Raw genomic sequence first — 7,685 nt, forward strand, 5'->3', positions numbered from 1 at the left:
GAAATTCTATTTGGTAAACAATAGAAAGAGTGATTAAAATATATAAAGGTGATGTAATACTTGATATATTCAAACTAAACGACATCTTATGTGACACATGCGTTAAATGTTAAACGCTTAAGAATAGTCATACCTAATTTTGAAGCGATTGTATCTCTTACGACTGATATAAATAACATTTCAACCAAATCTTTTTATAATTTAATCTACCTAAGCAAATTTTCCCCATCAGAAGCGAGACACAGTAGTATATCAACACAAAAATTTCATAAAGTCTCATTTACACACTTTAATTATTGAAATGTAAAGAAGGGTATTTTGGACATAATTGATTTGAACTAAACCACAAAATTTTGAAAGGAAAAACACTTAAACTGCTGTGGCTAGTAAACTCTTTTACTTGTTATTTTATTTCATTGTTTAAATATAGATATATATTTGAGATTTTACCAATGTTGTGATCTGAGTACCATTTTTGATTATTATTTATATTTGAATCGGATATGTGAATTTACTGCCATTTTTTATAAAGCGCCCATAGTTAACACTCCTACGAAAAGTGGGGCCTAATAGGCCCCAGAGCAACTTGAAAGGTTATTAATATTAGGCTAATAAATTTGTATTTAAATGAAATTGCCATTTCATTTGATTCATTTCATCAAATTTCTGCCCAGTGCTCTGAATGTCAAAGTGAAGAAATTCAACCAAGCGCTGGTAAACGGCGGGAGTAACTATCACTCTCTTAAGGTAGCCAAATGCCTCGTCATCTAATTATTGACGCGCATGAATGGATTAACGAGATTCCCACTGTCCCTATCTACTATCCAGCGAAACCACAGCCAAGGGAACGGGCTTGGAGAAATCAGGACAGTAATTTACTGTCAATTTTTGTGCATTATACACAAATTATTGGCCATTAGTTCCTATTGTCTAATAGGAACACCCTACATTAATTGCATTGTTAATTAATAATCAAGTAAATCAAAGAATACTTTGATAAAGTATATTTTATATATACTTTATAAAGTATATATAATAATATTTATACTAAGAAACTAGTATATATATGTAAGATACATGTATCTTACATGTATATAAATATATACATCATTTACAAATATATATATTTGTACAGTTCACACAACTGTAGAAAGTTGTCTACATTCGTCACCTACTACTCTGTCTATAACAGCATGGAAATCAGAATCATGGATTCAGAACCGGGAGTCGAATACACTCAACAATGCGAAGCGAGAACTAGTGATTTTTTAATAAAGCGTGTGGACGTTAACACCATTTTATTATGTATGCAAGGATAATAAGTTCATTTGGAGTAAAATAATAGTTATTTTTAATGCGTTTTGAGTGACGAATTGAAGCAAATATATCACATTTACCGTGATGGCTGTAGCAGAAAGTCAGTTTAAAAACAATCGTCAGTACTGTGAAACAGGCAAAAAAATAATATTCTATGAACTGCAGTCAAAATCAATGTGTTGATTATAATATCAATTCAGTCGATAAACAATCACTACTATTGTGAAGCGGGCTTGTAAGCGTCTTCAAAGCGTATAGAAAAGTATTCGTAATGAATCTTCTACAATCTTGTTTAATTTTTTCACTCGTTTAAAGTTCCCCGCTGGTCCAGCGGTAAGTCTTCGGAGTTACAGCGCTAAAATCAGGGATTCGATTTCCCTCGTTGGACTCAGCAGATAGCCCAATGTGGCTTTGTTATAAAAAAAACACACACTCATTCGTTTAATAAAAAGCTATTTCTTCAAATTTAACCAAAACTTGATATTCATTTAAAATAGATTTGGATTTTCCATACTTTACTTAAGATAATGTTTTTTATTATTTTATTAACAAAACGTACTATTTCATTCAGAGTGATTTACCACTCCATGGAATCATTATGTGGCGTTAGAAATGTGAAAAAAGATGTGTAATTATATTTTGAGAAATTTAGTATGAGAACATAGTGTATCTTACTCTCCTACATCATAATTTCAACAGCTTTTTCCGTTTATTTTAATTTTTGTTCGTAAATAACACATCCATTTGAGGTGATGCAAAAAATTTACCTTGAAGTGTTATTTTTTGTAGTTTGATTAGTTAAGGAATTCTTCTGCTGTTTCATGGTATAATTGTGTCCCAGCTTGAGCTTTTATATAAAAATTACCTTGCGATTGTGTCATGTAACAAAGATATATTCACACTCTAGTGCTCATTTTCTGATTGGGAAACTATAAAGAGTATCTGTATTGTGAATGCAGTTTGGAAACTTTCATGCCAGATTTATTCCAACTTGGGAAGGGAGTGGTTCTTGTCCTAGTCTGAGAGAATCAAGATTTTTTGTAGAAGTTTCACTGTTTTTCACCTGCCGATCCTCTGTGCTGCAGTTCAACACCTATTGTTTGTTAAGTATCGGTTGTGCTAGATTCAATCTTGGGATTACAATAGATTACCATGTTCCGACAAATTTTGACCTGTTTTAATTTTTATAGAAGTAGCAGATGATTTGTTCAATTCCTCAGATCTACCTTTTCTTTCTACTGTTCCTTGTGTGACATTATCCAATACACATCATTGTGTTTTTACAATAACATTAGTGAAAATGAAATAAGGTGAAGCTGAGTTAACTTGGAGAAGCTCTTTGTTGAATAGCAAGTGCTCACTTGCACGATGTTAGGCATATCAGATATTTATGCTTTACCAACCCAGAAAGATGGCTAAGCCATGACTTCCTAGTTCATCACATACTGTTAGACGAACTATTTCATTTCAAATAACTCAGCGGAGGCTGAAAGCACAGACGAAAAGCTACCGTGAAAATGTGACCTGACAAACCATAGATTTACTGAGATTATTTCTGGATAATCTCTTCAGAGGCAACCTCAGATGAGCAGACATTGTTTGCCAACCACCTCTACCAATCTCTTAGTGGCATAGCCACAGTCATTGCAAGTACGTGATTCATGAACATGGACAACATGTGATGTATCATAGATAAGCAAGGACCCATTTTCACCAACCTTAAATATGTATTTGAGTGACTTTGGAGATTGCTTAGTAATGCGTCGTTGGAGCAAGCATGAGTTGAAGTTCAACATGTGAGAATTACAATCATTAGAGAGGGACTAATGCTCTTACTGACGTCAGTTATAAGACCATTATAAAAGTCATTGTTGCATAGTTATATCAACGATTTAACACAGTATGAAACCGAATAATCATTTATTGCCCTTGAGAACTTTGCTGTGTATGTTGATAAGTTGTGATAAGTAAAGTGTACCCCACCATTGCAGCAGCTGACCAATAAAATATCTTGACTGATAGGCCTATGCAACGTCACTTGGATATTAGAGATATGTCTAACCAAAGCTATTTCAATGGCAACAAGGTACGAAATGGTAACTGTAACAAACATCTTGGAGCAAAATCTTACATTACATCTGCAGTGGATCATCCAGGCTACATTACCAAACACATGTTATGGAACCCCCCAGTTATTAGCATCCCATTTGCAGATGCTGTGAAGAAACATGGTTCAGCCTGATTAGTTGACAGCTGTGCCAACTGTGCAGATGATGAAGATGGAGAGTTGTCTTAAGCCGTGGAATAATAGAATAAATATTTGCTGAAATTGTGAATAATTTAATCGTTTCTGACATAGATATCCTTTCGATGTGCTTTCACAAAAACTCAAATTCTCTCCAGATAGACCAAGTAATCAACAACAGACTCAATTGAAAAGATTTACAGCAAATTATTCAAGTCCACTAATTTAAACTTGCGAGACTTAGATCAGATATGGTGGTCGCTGATCTGAGCTAAAATAGCGTCTACCTCTTTCAGATCTGTAGTTTAGTACAAAATCTACAGAGACGAGTATGGCTAGTTACGAACCTGTAAAATTACAATGATGCATGATTAGGGTGTACTAAAACTCTACTTGATCTCACAGGTATCAATCATTATCAAGTAAACAAGCACTCTGGCCAATAACTACAAATATTTTTCCTTGAAACTGATGATTGGTTTTTAATGAATGGAGAATTCTGATTCCTCATCACTATTGGCTTAGTCTTCCTATAGGTAATATCTGCTGGTATATTTTGTGTGTCAAGTGAACTGTAACTCTAACATGAATCCATGAAATACTGATGAGAATATACACAAGAATCATGGACGACTGCAAGAAGGGACAAAAATAGAAATTCGCTCACCTTACTTTGCACAAGAAATTTCAAGTAAACTTAACATCGTAGTGAAACTAAACATTCTTAGTAAATTTAATTAGAACTGTAAATGTGTGTCTCGTTTAAGCGCGCGTAAAAGCCTATCCCCTACATAATATATATTTTGTCCCCCTCTGAAAATGTTTTTGTAGAATTATTTGACACGAACCGTATACTGCACGAGCTTATATAAAGAACGTTGTCACATTTGTCTAATATATAAGTGTTTTAGATCAATTAAAGTCAACTATTAAAGTTTAGGACGGATTTAACAATTCTAACTAGTAGGAAATTTTTTATGTGTTGTGTTTGTTACTTATAAACAAGTTAATTTTTATAAAAGATTAAATTAGATGAGTTTTTTATTTATTCTTCTAGAACACTAAAATAAATTATATAGATGCACTAAGTAGTAGTGCCAACTAATAGTCTTTAAATTGGTTTTCTCTTATTAAAAGTATGTTTTATGATCAAATACCTTAGGTAAAAATATTAAATATATTAATATATCAAGTTTCTCATCGTGAAGAAATGTAAATGAGCGTCAAATACCACTACATAAGGTTAAATATTTTATATTTAAACAATTTTTATATATTAAAGCAGTGGCATCTCGCCGCATACGCGAAGCATGACATCATACACAACTTGATTACTTCAGACGAATCCCTGACCATTCGACAATTACTACTGGTTGGAGAAATATACAGAAATGCTTTCTCAAAGAAATATTCACACAAAAAGATTTTAACCGACAAAGAGTTGAAGAACATAAAATTTACAGGACAGGTCTTAAACGTTAAAAAAAAAAGCGTAACACTCGCAAAGCGAACCTTTTAGGACATCAACAATCTCCAAAACCACACTTAAAGTCAATCCAGAGAAACACTCTCTTTTGTAAAGTGTTTGTTTGTTTTGAATTTCGCGCAAAGCTACTCGAGGGCTATCTGCGCTAGCTGTCCCTAATTTAGCAGTGTAAGACTAGAGGGAAGGTAGCTAGTCATCACCACCCACCGCCAACTCTTGGGTTACTCTTTAACCAACAAATAGTTGGATTGACCGTAACATTATAACGACCTCACGGCTGAAAGGGCGAGCATGTTTGGTGCGACTTGGATTCAAACCCCCGACCCTCGGATTACGAGTCGAACGACTTAACACGCTTGGCCATGCCGGGCCTTTTGTAAAGTGAAGAATGTGGTTACGAAAGAGAACTTCCTGGTTCAAAAATTTCCACTGCGCTGAAGCTGTACACGTTTCCTAGTTCTGTTAGCAGCATAATAAACAATGTATCAAACTCGACTTACAAGCTAAATGTGCATAGGCTTCAAATAACACTTCGAAGCCATATCTGTTCTTATGAAGAATATGACCGAATAAATTAGAGTCATAGCAAAACTTTTCAATCACATATTTGTTACAAGTTTCTCGATGCAAGGTCAATAAAATTTTATATTCTCAGTTAGCTTCAATGTGGTCTTGGAAATCAAAGTCAAAGTAGATGGCGTGTGGAAATTTTATGAATTTCACAAAAATAACTCAAGAGTTGGTGATGTGTAGTGAACTTAAAGGTGGCTAGTAAGTATATTTGTGCGAAGTTTAACAAACGAGCAGTTTTCCTGATAACTTTACCAGATTTTAACCGATTTGAATACGAATTTAAGTTTACGTAATTTTTACCTTCAAACCGCTTGTGGTTCTGTGAATGTTTTTCTTTCTGCTGAGAAGAAGAGTATTGTGGTCATATTCTGGATGACGAGAAACTCACTTGAAATAAAAATGTATCTCAGAACGGCTGGTAGGGGTTTAACACTTTTGCTAATAAAGCAGAAAACAGCGTTTCGACCTTCTCAGGTCATATGGGCCTGGTATGGGCAGGTGGTTAAGGCACTCGACTCGTAATATGAGGGTTGTAGGTTCGAATTCCTGTCGCACCAAACATGCTCGCTCTTTCAGCTGCGGGGCGTTATAAATTGACGATCAATCCCACTATTCGTTGGTAAAAGAGTAGCCCAAGAGTTGGCTATGGGTAGTGATGACCAGTTACCTTCCCTCTAGTCTTACACTGCTAAATTAGGGACGGCTAGGGCAGATAGCCCTGGAGTACTTTTGCGCGAAATTCAAAACAAACCACACCAAACCTAGGTCATATGTTTAAAACACATTAAGATTTATAAAATGAACTATTGATTGTTTATTAAATATCAAACGAGGTACGTGTACCTCTTTTTTAACCTTTCGATTGAAAAATGTTTTTTTTTCCTTTTTGAGCAAAGCCATATGAGGCTATCTTCTGTGCTCACCAACGTTAGATGCTCAAGGTTATATTTGGTTTATAAGTAACTAACTTTAAAATATTTAGTTATTTTGTCCAGTATCCTGGAACGGAAAGAAATGCTTGGGCAGTAAGAGCCGAGACGTTGTGAGTTTAAACCTCTCAACTCCGGATTTTCTTTAGTTGCTAACTAGTTTGATGTCGGCGTATTGAAATTATTTGATAGATGAGATTCCTAATGTGTTTGGATGTTATGGCTACAGGCGTCATCTATTACAAGTTTTAATAATTACAACAAGGACTGGTAATTAATTTTGATTTTTGCGTCTTTTTGTACTGTTTTTGATTTATATTAATTTTAATATAGTGCTGATAAAAATAGCCTTTTTACGGTTAATGAAATTGACAGTTTTAGAACTATCTATCTGTCTATACAAGATATACATTGTATATAGGTCAACGTTTTAGAAACGCTTCGAACTGCTTTAGCAACTTTAGAAATGTTTTCCAAAATTTGCTTTACCTAACGTATCTACCCTGATGTCTTACATTGTTTGTGCAGTCCATACCATTCTGAGCGTTGAACGTATTGAGATATTGTTTAGAGAGAAAATCTTAATATATGCATTCTTACACTTCTGTAACAAAACATTAAGTAGCATCATTAACGTTACAAAACAGGGATGATGCTACACATTGTACATCATCAAATACATCAAATGTTAAGTGCTCAACAACTGACTGAGAAACAAGGCTAGTCGACAGACAAAGATAGTTTTGTTTGGCAGGATAACTTTCAACTATATTTTAAACATTTTTTATAATATCAGAACTCGAAGAAGTAAGTTTATAATTATGTTTATCGTTTAATTTTAATTCAATTACTTTACGTTTATTGTCATACGTAAAAAAGAGCGGGTTCGAATCCCGGTCGCACCAAACATGCTCGCCCTTTCAGCCGTGGGGGCGTTATAATGTGACGGTCAATCCCACTATTCGTTGGTAAAAGAGTAGCCCAAGAGTAGGCGGTGGGTGGTGATGACAGCTGCCCTCCCTCTAGTCTTACACTGCTAAATTAGGGACGGCTAGCGCAATAGCCCTGGAGTACCTTTGCGCGAAATTCAAAACAAACAATCAAACAAACAAACTTTCCCGTGTATACTCAGAGA

The sequence above is a fragment of the Tachypleus tridentatus genome, chromosome 7 (assembly GCF_004210375.1).
Source record: "Tachypleus tridentatus isolate NWPU-2018 chromosome 7, ASM421037v1, whole genome shotgun sequence".
NCBI lineage: Eukaryota > Metazoa > Arthropoda > Merostomata > Xiphosura > Limulidae > Tachypleus > Tachypleus tridentatus.